A 16,413-nucleotide genomic window follows, 5' to 3' on the forward strand; every position below is an offset into this window, starting at 1 on the left:
AGATTTATACATACATATATATGTATATCTGTATTTGATTCTTACGTCTGTTTCGCCATATATAGCATATTTCATGTATCTACAAATGTTTCTCATTATTCTTTTGGTTTCATAGCTCAAGTCTAGTTTATTTTACTGAAATCTGCCCACTCGACAATATTCGTTAATTCCGTATACAGAAGTTGCATATTTGCACGTAGGCTCACTCACACACACACACACACTTACACACACACATATGTGAATCAGCAATCAACACTTGTGTTTATTTTTCCCTTCTCTAAAATACTGGCTAAATAAAAATAAAGCAAGAGAGCGATGTAGAGAGGGAGAGAGAGAACAAGAGAAAAAGCTCTCCAATCAGTCGACGTCTGCACTTTGCACATTCATTCATCGAGTGTTTTTTTTTTTCCTGGTTTGTAGTTTTTGCTTCTTGGTTCTTTTTTGCCTTTGCATTTTTACCGTTCTCTGTCGCTGGTCTAATGGCAATCGTTGATTATGCAACCAGGTGCAAGAGATTTGCTAATGAAGACGCCAATGTTGCAGTTAAACTTCTTGTCAAAGTTCTTGTTGCTGCAATTATTCAATGATCAAAGTTGTTTTTCATCGGCTCGAGTTGAAGTTTTAGTTTTACAGTTTGATTACGTTGATTCGAAGATAATATGAGTGTTAAATGATGAATAATAATAATAATAATTGTTGAGTAATATTTATCTATAACTGCATAGATTTCTTGTTATTGTTTGTTAAGACAATTCTAAATTGATTATCGTTATTCTTCTTTTACTAAGATTTGGTGCTTATATTTAGTTATCTCCGAATAATGTTTCAATATCAAAATCTGTATCTCTTCTTGTCCTTATCAGGTTTTAGTCGAGCTCATTTTGCTGTTACACTTATCGTAAGGCTTTAAGTTAAAGTGTTTGTTAAAGAGATTTTCGTCCAAATTAAGTTAGTTTTTCCTTACATACATATTGCCATTCCATTCACATTTCCATTTATTGAAACAAACAGTTCTTGATGAATCTCCGCAAATAAGCTTAAGTCTTACGCCTTATGAAACAACATTTGACTCATTTCGAATGCCGAACCCATGATAAAATAATAAGCTTTGCAAACAGATAAAAAAGGGAGTGCAATAATTGGAAGAAATCATATATGTATACGTATCTGTATATGATGAATAAGAAGATCCACTCCATCAATATTATAAGGCTTGGTCTTCTAAAGAATCTGGGAAAAAGCAAAACACATATTTTAGTTAAGCCATAAAACAAAGAGCTCTAAGGTTGGTAGTGACCTACAAGGGAATACCCGGACCGCTATATGGACTTACTATTTTAAGCACCCCACATTTATGTATGTGAATTACTGATTTTGGATTGTCGTCAATCTATATATCAAATTTGATAACTTTTGCTTTTAAGATAACTGAACTTTTTACTAAAAACCAAGTGTGATTAGCGATTCCTTATCGGATGAGATATTGCAAATGAACGTAGATAAACTTTTACTACTTATTAGGTACGTTTATATATGTGTGTATATACGTACGTATATATACAAATGAGCTCTAGCTTTTATAATTACTGACATTGACGAGTCCATTATGACTAAGATCACGAAATAAGGGATAACAGGCTTCACTTAAGATTAAACATATACTCCAAAATCGTCAGCGATGCGTTCTTCTTGTTTTATCAATTGATCTGTTACTTTATGTCATTTGCCTAAATTTCTAATCAATTTAGCAAAAGATATTAGTTATGGTAGTTTAAACCAAAATGATATAATGTCAAGTTTTAGTTATCAAAGCTAAAATACATTACTCCTATTTTAGAATTCATGTACTATCTATAATTTATTATTGCTCACAAAACTGGGTTACCTCATTCTTTGTCCAATGCAATTAATAATTCATTAGTCATTAGTCATTATCATTAGTTAATTCATATTTCTAATTAATAAATGAAAGTTTCTCGGTTGAATGGAAACTCGTATAATCATTTTAATGATTTGTTCAGCTATGAAAAGTTCATTAAAAGAGATTGAAATGAGATAGCGAGCCGTAAGAGATGTATAAATCAGATAGATAAATGGAAAACGTTCGATTGCGAGTAGATACATCTATGTATATATAGATAGAGACCTCGCTCGATTGAAAATTAAAGTGAATATAGATAGATATTTATATAGAGATGATATTCACCATGAATAAGTGGATAGACATACATATATGTAGCTGGATTTCTATTTCTTCTGTTGTTTACCAATTTCTATATTATCTATTATTTTACCTAAAAGAGGTATTCACATAAATGTAATCAAATATGATTGATGGATCAATGTAGTTAAAGTTTCTGCTAGTTGCATTGACTTTTGATGTATGTAATGAAATATATAGATTGTAATGAAAAAATCTTACTGGTATATCTATTATAAATAGATAAAAGATCAATAGAAGCTCTACTTCTATATCACTTTGTATAAATAAATTGAGAGATGGATCGATTGATTTAGACTCCGTTTGCCTAGATGTCGTCAATAGATAACTATAGTTATTACAGTTAAACGATTCATCTAATTTATAATAAACAGTTAAACATAGTTAGTATATATCATCTAAGCGGATTAAGTGCTACTCTCTTTCCTCTATACTCAGTGCTTAATCAGAGGAATTGCACTTAAATGGTGTTTCATTATATGAGACCCTCAATTTGGCAGACTTTCGCCTGGGTTAACCGAAACGCCATTTTAAGTGATATGGCAACGCTGCTTATGTGTCTGTGTGTGACAGCTGGGCATGCGACCGCTTGTGGCATGCCTCCTGGTCTCCACATCAAATGCACGTTGATTGAGCTCATCCTGTCCTCGATGCTTGGCTTGGCTCGGCTTGGCCAGGCTCTGTCGTAAATTATTGATTGGCTTTAATTCCGTCGATAGATTGGCCTCAACTGCTCTTAACAGCTTAATTGAGACGCCGTGCAGCAATAAATGCGATAAAGCGCCACAACAGCAACAGCAGCAACAACAAATGCAACAAAAGAAGAAGCAAAAGTCGAAGAAAAGAAACTAATAATGTGCCCAGATGGATGACGATGCAGCCTCTATACGCTGCCACACAGCTGAAAGTCGTGGCCAGTGGCACGACGATGCCCAAGCAGTTGCAACAACAAAAACAGCAACAACAACAACAAGGAGGCAACAGAGCTCTAGCGACAGCAACTCCGGTAGCAGCCTCCAACTGAATGGGGGGCATTTAAGTTTAATTTGTGTTCGACTGTTGTTGTTATTTTTCTTATTTTTCTGTCTTCTCTTTCTCATTCGCTGCTGCTGTGACGGCTCGACAAATCCCGCAAGCAATGACCGAGAGGCAGAGGCAGAGAGGCTGAGAGCAGAGGCAGCGAACAGCGAGCTGTGCGAGCTCAAACTCTGCTTCCAGCTACGAACATTGTATTCAGGGCGCATGCCGAAGCCACACACACACAGACACACGCATACATAGACTCCTATATACATATCTACATTCATTTAGATACGCATTTGTATCTGCCAGTAGATTTTCCCAATATACGCTGATACGTGTGACGTCACATATGCGGCCGGCAGCAGCCACATCATTCAGCATCATCATAATCATGCTTATGGCAGCCTGCCCCATGCCGTCTTTGCCGCCTTGCAGCCTTGCCGCATGCCTCATATAACCAACCATTCCCAATTACCAGCGACGTCAACAGCAGCAGCAGCAGCAGCCACAGAGGCAGCGGCAGCAGCAGCAGATGTTTATGTGCACTCTACGCGTGTGTGTGTGTGTGTGTGTGTGTGTGTGTGTGTGTGTGTGTGTGTGTGTGAAAAGGCGCCTTTGTAAGTGTATGTGTGCATGTGCGCTTGCCTAAGCTGTTGCTGGCGGTCGTGGCATGCAGCCACAGGCGCGCTAGGGTTGTCAGCAAACTAAAATATGATTAAAAAAAAAAAAAAAAAAAAAAGAAAAATTTTATACAACAAAAATTTAAAAATTAAAAAAAATGTATGTATATATGAAACAATTAAAACATTTATATACTTTGAAAAAAAAAATTAGACAAATAAATAAATACATAGAAAATATTTTTAAAATATGTATTTATTGAAAATAAAATATATAAAATATATACATATATATATATATATATATATATATATATATATATATATATATATATATATATATATTTTTTTTTTTTTTTTTTTTTTTTTTTTTTTTCAAGAAACGAATATTAATAATGTCTGACTAAATAAAAACAAATAAGTAAAATGACAAGAATTTTAAATAAATATGCTATAAACATATAGCAAAATAATATCTATAATATTGTATATAATATAAAATAAATTTAATTATGCAGAAAAAGTATTCTAAATTATATACTATAAAATACCCTGCCCTACAAATATTATATTCCTTTCATTTTGTTTATACTCTCCATATCTAAATACACACGAAGATTGAAAGCAAAGTAAAATCACTCGACAGCCCTGTTTAGCGTGTGTTGCTTTATTATCTACGCGTGCACAGTGCCAGAGAGACAGCGGCAGAGGCAGAGGCAGCGCAGCAGCAGAGCTCAAGCGCTCACTGCCGCTCAGAGCATAATAATGAGTTTTCTCACTATGCGCTTCGTCCTCATTTTCCATATAGCGCACACACACACACATATACCCAAATATAGAAACAAACAGACAAAGTGACAGTGGTCGTCGTCGTCGTCTTCATCGGGGGTAGGCAAAAATAGTAAAAAGAAGAAGATAAAAATAATATGCTGGCTTCATAAGTTAGGCAACGGGGGCTGCTGAATGCCCAGATACAAGATACGCGCCACGAAACGAGCAATGCGAATGGGCGACAAGGCAAAGCCACAGCAGCAGCAGCCACAGTCAGAGCAGCAGCAAACTGGTTGCCAGTGACAGCCTCAGACTTAGCCGCAGTCGCAGTCGCAAGCGTCAGCAGCAGTAGCTGCGGCGAAGATGCGTGGAATGGAGTAGGTATAGCGAAACTGACAACTAAAGCAGCGCTGCCAGCGGCGAAGCCATATGCAGCGGGCAAAGCCAAACCAAGCCAAACCGAACCGAAAAACCAAAAAGCATTAAGCGAAGCGAAGCGAAAATAACAACAAAAGCATGAGGCAAAAAGCAAACGAAAAATGAATATACGAGTGTATGCGTGTGTATGTACGTGAGGGTCGCTGAGAGCAGCAGGCAGATAGAGAAGCGAAAGGCGAATTGACGAAACTGTGTGTGAGCGGCGAATGAGCGGCACAAAACAGAGACTCCAATACATAGTCGAACTCAATGCATATGCGAGCATGTACCTATCGGTGTGCGTGGCTGCGTGTGTGTGTGTGTGTTGTGACAAATGTTAGCTGTACGTTACGAACAGCAAGAGGGGCGGAAAGGTTGGGCAATGAAGACAACGACAACAGCGCTGGCAGCGACGCTAGCAGCGCTCAGCATGATACCGAATACCCACAGCCTTGAGAGAGCGATAGAGAGAGCGAGAATATAGTGCGGGCCGAGCGGAGCTCGTGTGCTGCTGCCGACGCCTCTGGCTTTGGCTCAGTTTCGTATGAAAACAAAAGGTTTCTGCTGCTGCTGCCACTGCCGCTGCTGCTGCTGTTGTTGCCTTATAATTAATCAAAAATATTTTAGTTTCAATTAAACGTATGCGGCGTAGCCGATAATAAATTATTTCATTAAAGTTACCTATAGACGGTAGTAGTAAGATACCAATGCACACACAACATACACATACAGAGACGCCAGCACTCAAAAAAATATGCGAAAAGTTGATATGGGTTAAGGGCAGTGTGAGGGGGCAGCACGACACGACAGAAGTTTCAGCGAAATAACGGCAAAAGTTACCCAAAAACTTAAGCTTTACTTCAAGAGAGATAGACAGAATGAGTAAGAGAGGGATGGAGAGGGAGAGGCAGAGACAGAAGGCAAAGGACAGACAGTGTGAGCGGGAGAGAACTTGTGCAAAAGTTCGCCTAAGTCGCGTACAACTTTTTTTATGTTCACGCCAATTTGATGCTTAGCGCGCCAAAAGAGTAGTAGATGGAGAAGGAGAAGAGGCAGGAGATGGAGAACAACTAAAGTAGATGTGAAAGGAAATCCGACTGCGGACAAAACTCTCGACAGTCAATGCAAAAAGTATGCGTTAACTCGAACTAAAGCCCGCAAAAGGTCAGCTCAAAGTTCAATTCCAATGGAAATTTTATCACTTAACTTGCATTGCATTTTTTTTTTATTATTAATTTTTTATTGAGGAAGCGCCAGAGCATCTGTTTGCCCTATTATCTCCCTTGAATCAAGTTATACAATCACAGGTTTACATTAAACATATATTATTGAGTAAGTTAACTACTGGTGGCGATAAGGTTTTGGAAGTGACGTCGTTTCAAACGGCAAATGGGCCTCGAGTTTGGCAGCTTTCTTGCCAGCCGGTTGGCGTGGGCCTTAAGGCGGTCATTGTAACGACTCGAGTGGAAAGAGATTTGCTCTTCCACTGAGTCCACGTTGAGGTCCTTATGCAGGCAGGAGTTTCGTACGAACCAGGGGCATCCAGTGATTTGGCGCAGGGCCTGATTCTGTACTATCTGGATCTTTTGCCGGTTGCTCTTGGCGGCGACTCCCCAAACTTGCACACCGTACCTCTAGATTGGCGTGATAATGTGCGTTATTATCTTGCGCTTATTTGCTAACGACAGCTTGCTTTTGCTGTGTAGCAGCCAAGACATTTGTTTGAGGCGGGCGCGACAAGTGCCAGCAATCGCTAGAATGTGGGGCTTGAAGGTAAGCCGACTGTCCAAAGTGATCCCCAGATACTTCACCGTGCGGGCTTTTTCCAGGGCGGTACCGTTGATGAGCACGGTGGCGGGCGCCTCCCTTCTTAGAGAAAAGCATAAGCTTATGCTTTTGGTGGCGCTGTGCATTGCATGAAATAGGGAATATAAATGATTTAAACTAAGTTAAATTAAGCATGGAAGGCAGGAATTTAGGAGATCTAGAGATCATATTTGAGTATTTTGATTATTTGCGTAGTGGAATGTGTATTACATTATATATATTTTTAAAATAAAAATTCCCATATACATGATAGAATATTTTAAAACTACTAAAATATCTGCTTCTTTTCGACGTATTCCTAAGATATTTTTATGATTTTGTTATGTTTATGAATGAAAAACTCCTACAGCTTCTAGAGGTTTTGATTTAGTTAGAAAAAGTTCAACTGAAAACTTTCAACTGGTTTTCAATATGCAATCCTTCAAGTTACTTCTTTTGCTGGTTCCTTAAATTCTCAATTGGAAAGAATGCACTCCTCATATTTCATTCCCTTATTACTTCCTCTACTATTAGATATTCATAAGCAAACATTATCCATATTCCATTTCTCTGAGAATCCGTTTTTCCATGACTCTACCCAACCTCTTATTAAATACATACAAGTTTTCATTAGCTTCATATCCGTAGATATCTAATATATTGTTTTTTTTTTAAAGCACTTAAAGAGCTCTAGCTATAAAGACATCAAGGAAAGTAGATTTTCTTTTGACTCCATTTTTTTTTTTTTTTTTTTTTTTTTTTTTTGTGGTGCCTTTGAAAAGGGGTTTCCGCCATGACGCAGCATTTCCGTTGGCATCCTTCTGCCTACAACTTAATTGGGATAAGCCTCTTAGATGCGACGTCAGGGTATCTGTGTCTCTTACACACACATAGCCATTAAATGAATATTAGAGTTGATTTCGAAGATATAGTCAGGATATTAGATAAGTATATCGAATCTACTCTAAAGGAAAGAACTAAGACAAGACTTGAGGGAAGCTGAAATAATGTATATTCTAGAGAGTTCAAATACCAGGGTAATAAGCTATAAGAAACCAATGTGGAATTTAAGTCTTCATTGTTGAATATATTGTTACAGATCAAGCCTTTTACTCAACAGTTGATCCTATATGCTTTAGTATTCCTATACTAATTGATATTATATACCGCTTATCGCGGACGCTCTGACAGGCTAAGTTTATTAAATACTTAACTTCGAATTTTATCTCTGAATCGTCAAATTGAAATTGACCTCTTGGGTATTTACGCAAAAAGCATACCTTCATATATCATTCTATATATATATATTTACATATTTATTTGCCTTGTATACCTATATACATACATATATGTATATCTATCGCTACTTTGCTAAAAATTTCCCGTCAAACCACTTTATGAAGGTGTGCGCATTTTTGTTTTGGTTTTAGTTTTTGGAATGATCTCATGTAGGCGTGATCGATAGGCATCCAATTAGATGAAGATTGCGGATGTCTGAAATGAAAAAGTTGTCATGGAGTGTCTGAGCTTAGACTCTTAGAGCTAGACAGAAATAGTCGAATAAAAACGTATCTGTCATACTTATTTTGAGTGTAATTCAGACTTGATAAGATTTACAACGGAAATTTTAGGAATAACTCTCGTATGGCATTTTAATTGAGTTTTGATATAGCATTTTTTAGGAGTTAGAATTTCTTTAAGAATTTTGTAAAGTTATTCTATGCGGCTATTTATTTATTACATATCAAAATGAAACGAATGAATGAATTTCAAAATTAATAAACTGGAAAGTGTATTAAAGACTACGGTTGTTTTATGAGAGTAATCTATCGTTGTTCTAGTACTCGTCTTGAGTCTATTGAAGTACATTTATGCTATTGGAAGAAGAACCTTTGCTCAGTCTAACTGCCCAACTGCCCAAATCATTTGGAGAAATCTAGCTTAAAATTATAAGCTACATATGTATATATATCCAATCTTCTTAAGATTTTATATCTTTCATGTACATATGTTTCATGTACTAATATGCCGTGCAGACCGTGAAGGGAGTTAGTTCCCTTAAAATGTGTTGTTTTTTCGTTATTATAGATCACTTCTAGTTTATTCAGACCAAAAATCTTAGGAAAGAAGTTTGAAATGATATGTATGCAAGCAACTGTTTATTAATTGCAACTTCTGTTATTTGTATTAGGGTATGTATTAGATGTATGGATGTATGTTTTTATGGATGTATACATGTAGGAATATATGAATGCATGGATATTGTGATGTCTGTTAAAGAACAGTTCCATTAAGCGGCCATTTTCGTTCCTCCGCCGGGGATTTTCGATTGCATCGTCAATAAACGCTATTAAAGATTTCACTGTGCATACATTAAAGCTCAGTATTTGACTTTGAATATACACATAACAGTTATCCACATATGTCTTTTGGCTTTTTCTATAAAAATAAAGCTCTTATCGTGGTGAGCTCTTCTCAATAGCGATATCAAACAGAAAATATAATATAATCTATATAGCCACACCCATTTTCATATTTAGTCAAAGTCAAACAGATTATGTGTTATATGATACATGTATAAGAGTATGCCGTCCTTTCCGCTCCACCCTCTCTCCCCCTCCCTCTCTCACTTTCAGTCATCCTCCATCGCTCACTCTTGACTTCTTTGATTCGATTATGCAAATTCCTGTGGCAAGTGCTGAAAATCTTGCCTCTGCGCAAATCAAAACAATTTAAATATTCACTTTAATTGGAAATGGAATTTGAAAAGTTACAGATGAAGCGACAGCAGCAACGGCAATGTGGCAGCATCCTCCAGCAACAATGTGGCAACAATTTAATCTCTTAAATTGCGCAAAAATTGTACAGAGGGTGGCGGGGCGTGTCATGCCTGCTGCCAGCTAAAGAGTCGCTCATTTTCCACCCACCTAAGAGTTTTTGGCAATTTTCGAAATTTTTCCAGCCGCAACCCTCGCCATTGGCGTCGACTGCGACGCAGCGCAACATTTATAAGCTAATTAGTGGGCCTAATTTCAAGTAAAAGGAGCTAAGTAAACGGAGAAGAGGCCAGGAATTGAATTTGGGACGGTGACAAATCCCACAGGTCACAGCGGCAGGCATTACGTAATAATTACGTAATAATTTCAAATAAAATTTGCTAAGGTATTTCAATTAGGCGAAAAATATGCACGAAAAATAAGCAAAATTCTTGGACAGGCGGATATCTAAGCGTTAGATGACAAATAGTCTAGCGATTGTTAAGAGATTAGAGTGAGAGCTGAAGGTCTGTACAATTAATCATATATTGTTGTTGCTGTTGTTGTTGTTGCTGTGTGATAAATCGAAACAAATTATAATTGGACAAAGCGTCAAAGCAACAACAACACAAAAAGCTGCACAGCTAGACACACACATATGTATGCGCATAGGTGTGCGTGCGTGCGTGTGAGCAAGCGACATGAAACGAAAAAGGCAAATCAAGCAGCAGAACAAGAACACGACAACAACAACAGCCAACAGCAGTGGCAGAGCAGCGGTAACAGCAGCAACAATAAACTACACCCACGAATGCGGCATCAAAATGCGCCTCCAAACAGTTTCCCAATCAAAATGTAAATATGCCGCAGTCGCGGCCAGCGTCAGCGTCGCTGCCGGCCAAATGGTGGTGGCGGCCTGCATTGCCTTATCGCTGCTGCTGGGGCTGGACGACGCGTCTCTCAGCAGTCGAACGGCCTGTTTGCAATTTAAAAGTAAACACACACGCACACACACGCACACACACACACTCTGACACACGGACACACAATAAATGCAGCACAAAAGCAAATGCAAAGCAAAGGCAAAGGCAACGCCATCGCCATGTTTGCGCGCACAACGTGAAACTTGCTTTGCTGCTGCTGTTGCTGCTTGTTCGCTGTCAACGTCAGCAGCAAAATTTTGTACGGAGAGCTAGCGAGCGCCCACTAGGAAATTTACTAGCAAGCTTTACATGTGCGCAACCGGGTGCTGACTAAATTGAACACTGGGCTGTGTGTATGTTTCTATATATATATGTAAGTGTGTGTGTGCGCAACATTAAATGGGAACGATGAACGACGAGTCAAAAGCAATAGCAATAGCAGCAGCAGCAGCAAGAAAGCGTAGCACTTGCTAGTGGGTATGTGTATGCCTGTGTCTGTGTGTGTGTGTACGTGTTTGTGTGGCTGGCAGTGGTGAGTGAGCGAGCAGCCGTCGGCTGATGCTTGTTGTTGTTGCTGCTGTAGTTGTTGGTATTCGCAGTGTAGCTGGCATTCAGCTTTAGACATTTACGTTTACGTGTACCGCAAGTGCTCATTACGTATTCCACTATACACTTACACATACACACACACACACATGCATACACATGCGTTTTTTGAGGGTTAATATATTGTATGAAAAGATACTTCACAGATTTTACGCTAGCTCGCAAATCTTGCTTGTTTACTCGCCCGTTTATACCCTTAATTTTACTCATTTCAGTTGGATTTTTTCATTTTATTGCATTTTTCTTTGTTTTTTTTTTTTTTTTCTGTGCACATTCTGTCTCGTTCTTTTCGTTGCGTCTATCCTGGTCGTTTTGTGTGCGCGTACTTTGTGCCTAATAAATTATGCGCCCTTTTGATAAATGTCACTTTGAAAGTACATTCCACCTAATTGTGGCAAGACCGTGAACGAAAGTAGCGGGAGAAACAGAGAGAGAGAGAGAGAGTGAGTGTGAGAGAGAAAAAGGGAGTCTGAGATTGAGAGAGTGGGGACATTAATTGCCATAAAGGCGCTGTAATGAGCGCACCTGTCAAAATTTATTTCATATTTAACAGTTTGTTGTGGCAGCTGAAGAAGAAGCAGAGGAATCAGGGAAAGGAGAGTGGGTGCAATACACACAGGAAATGAAATGGACTGGAAATGGAATCTGATTGAAGTGAAGCTTTCATTGGAAGTACAGAAATAAGGGGAAATGAAGCGAAACGTATAACAATGAAACTCATTTGAAGCAAAGCTAAACATTTGATTACATTTGAAAATAAAACAAATGGGTTTAGAAATTGATAAAGACAAAGTATATATTAATATATTATTAAATATATAGCTGATCAAATTAAAGAAAATAAAGTGAAACAGAATGGAAATGAAATTTGGCAGAGGAAATCCAAGCAAGTAAAGCTACTTATCTCTAGAAAAAATTTATTTATTTATTTATTTACTAAAATTCATATTAAACGGAATTTAAGTAAAACTAACAAAGTAAAGAAACATTGCCAGTAAAGCTGATATGAAACGGAATTGGAGGTAATGGAACATAGTGAAGCAGCAACGTAGTTGAATTAATAAAAATATGCGTTTAAGAATCTTGGCTATAAATGGAGCTCTAATATATGAAGAAAGGTACAGAATACAATCTAAGCATATATAGCATATAGCATATAGAGGACAGTTATTCATTTGAGTGCGAGAAACGAAATGGAATCGTATTGCCCGATCTATATAGCTAAACCTTATTTGAGGCGTTTCTACATACTAATAAATGTATCTACAGATGTTTAGTACTGCTAAATGGAATGCAAGGTAATAAAAAGAACTTGAATTAATGGGATCTCGATTAACACTGAATATAATCTTCCTAGATTCCTGGCCACGATAGGCTCAATTAGCCGTGTATGTAAAATAACTATATAAAGTATATTTATTAAATACAATAGTAGGGATATCTAAGACTTTGAGCTATAAATGTGTGCAAAATAGAAACATCATCTTATAGGCATATGAAATATCTCTTTAATATTTGTATATACGATAATTTTAAGTCTTAAGTAAATGCTAAATTGCATTATCATATTATATTATACGTTGCTCGGCTGGCTTTGGTACTTTGGCTGGCGGAACTTGCCATAAATGATATAAATTGTATTTACCTTCTATAAAAAGTATATTTAATTGCGTTCTATGTTTAAATAGTATAAAAAGTATGTAACGAACACAAAAAGCTCGGGAAAAAAGCCGAGCACAATATTTGAAATGTATCTATAACCAAGGAAAAGTATCGCTACGGTTGTACGGTAGCTGAAATATTTTGGAAGGCTGTTTACGATACGTTTGTCATTTAGATCTATAATCGTTAATTATTTAACAATTTATTCCAATTTACATCAAATGTATATGAAACAACAAAATGATTAATATACTCTCTTTGAAATCGACCCGAAGAGTCTTTCAATCCATAAACAATTTCAAATGTATCTATGCTATGCATACTTAAATCTGATATCTTATAGAAACAAATGACAGTGAATTAACACAAACAAATATGAAATGGAAATTAATATACTTGGAAGTCCGACGATTACCAAATGTATCTACGCCCAAACAGGAGTATCTGCAGCAGAGTGTTTGCCGAGCTCTGCAAATATCCTGCAGCTTCTCGAAATGTAATATGCAACCGCACAGACAAAACCACAGGCGGTTGCCACACGCACACGCAGAGAGACACCCACACACACACGCACGCACATTAAATATTCGTTTTGCCAGGAGGATTCATTTACAGTTGGGTCGCAAGGACACACACACACACACTGCATACACTCACATATGTATCTATGGCTGCTGTTGGCATTTGAACCTCGAGTGGAGCGGGTCGCTTATAATTACTTTAGCATGCTGCATTTGCAGTGGTTTTCGGTTAACTCCATTCCAAAGGAGATGCCATGAATTATGTGCAACCGGAAATGGAACAAGGTGCACGTTAAGCTAACCCCAAGCACCCACTGACCATAGAAGGGAAGTTAGTGGAAAGTCATTTATGGCCGGGGATTGGTTGCGATGCATCATAAGCATCTATAAGATATGCATAGTTATTTAGGGTATAGTTAAGTAACTCACGATCTACTCCGTTGTTTGAGAAGAACATTCCATTCGAATACAATAGTAAGCATTTTCCTGTTATTGTTAATGCAATTTAATGTAGAATCAAGAAAATATGCATATAGAATTGGGCAAAATAATCCATATTTTCATTATAGAGCCGATAGGCTGATAGAGCAAAAGATAGCCACAGAGTTAGAGTGAGAGAAGATAGAAGGAAGTGCGAAAGAGGCGAGAGACATGGAGGAAGATAGAAGGAGAGAGGAAGAGAGAGAGAGAGAGAGAGAGAGAGAAAGAGAGAGTGAGACTGTCTGTGAGAAACAGAGAGAGATAGAGGGAGAGAGAGCGAGAGACAGAGCGATATTAAGTGAGTGTGTGAGAGAGAGAGAGAGAGGGAGAGATCAACAGCGAGAGAAGAATCGAATAAGACACATGGATAGAGACAGAGAGAGAGAGAGACAGAAAGTGAGACAGAGAGAGATAGTGAATGAGATACATGGACAGACAGCGCCGCACATGCTATGTAAGGAATATATCAAAGTAAAAACTGTGGGATCCTACAAATGGTGTAGCGATAAGTTACTGAGTAGAAATCCATTCACAAATTTACCTATTATGTATTTTTAAAAATTTATGTATAACTACATTAACAATGTACAATGATTACTGTTGACTTTTCCCGCAACTCCTACAATGGCAGAAATCAAGTTTCTTTTACCAATAGGAGTGGCTCTATACAAAGTAAACTAAAGTCCCAGAAATTTAAATTAGATAATGTCAGTCTCCCTTTAGGGCTCACATGTCGCAGGATAAACTGTACTTATTGTACAATTGTACGAGCATCACTGATATAAGCAGCACCGTCGTGTCGCAAGTGAACGCTTATCTGCATCATTTATCAAACTGAATGTCTAAGGACGATTTATCCAGCTATTGCCATGCATATCAATGTGTAGCGAGCCTTGAAATCAACGCGAAGACGTGCGAGAAATATGTGCTCAAGGACATGCGATTTGCCACTTGTCGCTGTCAACGTTTCGTTTTTTTTTTGTTGTTGTTTTTTTTTTGTCTTGCCTTAAGCCTTTGAAATGCAAATTTGAACGTTTTCAAATTCAATAAAGTTCACAATGGCTTTTCCTCTGGGCGGCTGTCAAAACGGAAAGCGAGATCAAGTAGGCTTCATATGTCAAGTGGGTGTCTGTCACAGAGATGCAGATACAAAGATTCAGATACACACATGCACACACGCACGCATGAGCACATATACATTTACACACACGCAAGCAGAGAATGATACCTTTTGCATATGGCCCCACATATTCATATTTTATACAAAATGCCCAACGCACGGAGCATAACAACAACAACAGCGAAGCTCAAGCAGCGACGGAGGCAGCGGCAGAGGCAGAGACAGAGGCGAATTCACGATAATTATAAACGCCAAGGCCAATACGTAGCTGGCACGATTGACGACGACGGCGACGTCGCTGCCGACGCTAGCGTCAATGCAGACGCGTTAATCTCTCATTTGACAGTTGAATTCAATTAAAAAAGGCACCCACACACGCACGCACACACATACAGACAGGCAGGTACGCAACGCACAGCCACCCCAAAAAGGTAAAGGCGTCGCAACATACACAAAGCATATACGAGCAGCGACACGAAGCGTTCGTGACGTTGCCGAACAGCCGAACGTTGTAGTGGCAGCCAATCAAGCCTCACAACAGCCGCAGGGTGGGCGGTACAGCAATGGCGCGAAACGGCAACAGAGCGTCTCTTTGTCTCGCTTGCGCTCGAGCTCTCGCTCTCACGACGAGCTCTCATGCGCCGACGCGACGAACGCATGGCAGACAGCGCAGTGCCGAAGTCGTTGGCAGGTCTAATCAGAATCAGTCTTTGAACAGTTTTCGTGCCGTGCACTTTGCGGACGGAGTAAAGTAAATTTTTAACGCTGTCAGCGCACAAGAGAGACAGTGAAAGAGCGATTCAGTGTGCGAGTGTGAGAGACAGGGAGAGAGAGAGAGCATTTTAAATCTCAACCGCTGTTCGTGATAATAAAAACGTGTATGAGAAATCGATAAGAGTAGCAGCAGCTGAAGTGAAAGAAGCGCACACAAACACAGAGCGCCCAGGCTGTGTGTGTGAGTCGGCAAGTGCTATAATGTAAGCAGAAGAAGAAGAGTTCATCATTTGGTTTGAATCGATTTATATGCTTATGAGTTAAATTGATTTCAATCCCAGTGAAGCTCGTGAAGCCGGTAAACCAAATACGTGAAATCACGCATTGCCACATTGTAAACAAATTGCGACGTAGTTTGGCAAACGCTTGGAAAAACTACGGTGTGTACATTTCTAATAAGAAAAATTTCACTTTGCTTTTGATTGCGCGGCGAGCGCGGCGAAATGTAACGAAAAATAAATTCATGTTCGTGCTACTACTATACACAGCTTTGGTGTGTGTGTGAAAATTTTGTAAACACACGTACACGTGACAAGTGCGTTTGCGTTTGTGTTTACGAATATGCGTATGTGTGAGTGTTGTTGTCGTATTGGAATTTTCGTCGTCGCCGTAGCTGCCGCTGCCTATTCGAAATAAAAGCCGAAACTAAAACTGCGGCGAAGGCGAAAACACGCGCGCGCAAATTGTAGAAAGTTTTGTTTTGGGATTTG

At 38.6% G+C, this 16,413-nt stretch overlaps 1 long non-coding RNA gene across 1 annotated transcript; it reads right to left on the minus strand.

Annotated features, from left to right (window-relative positions):
* Positions 1 to 6,363: 6,363 nt before the first annotated feature.
* LOC149268377 (uncharacterized) lies at positions 6,364 to 16,386 on the minus strand. Its single transcript, XR_016270206.1, has 2 exons — positions 16,230 to 16,386; positions 6,364 to 6,960 (listed from the first exon to the last, which is right to left on the minus strand). It is a non-coding gene; the product is annotated as an uncharacterized LOC149268377 (long non-coding RNA).
* Positions 16,387 to 16,413: the final 27 nt, after the last annotated feature.

The sequence above is a fragment of the Drosophila arizonae genome, chromosome 5 (genome assembly GCF_054131065.1).
Source record: "Drosophila arizonae isolate 15081-1271.41 chromosome 5, UAZ_ARI_1.0, whole genome shotgun sequence".
NCBI classification, from domain to species: domain Eukaryota; kingdom Metazoa; phylum Arthropoda; class Insecta; order Diptera; family Drosophilidae; genus Drosophila; species Drosophila arizonae.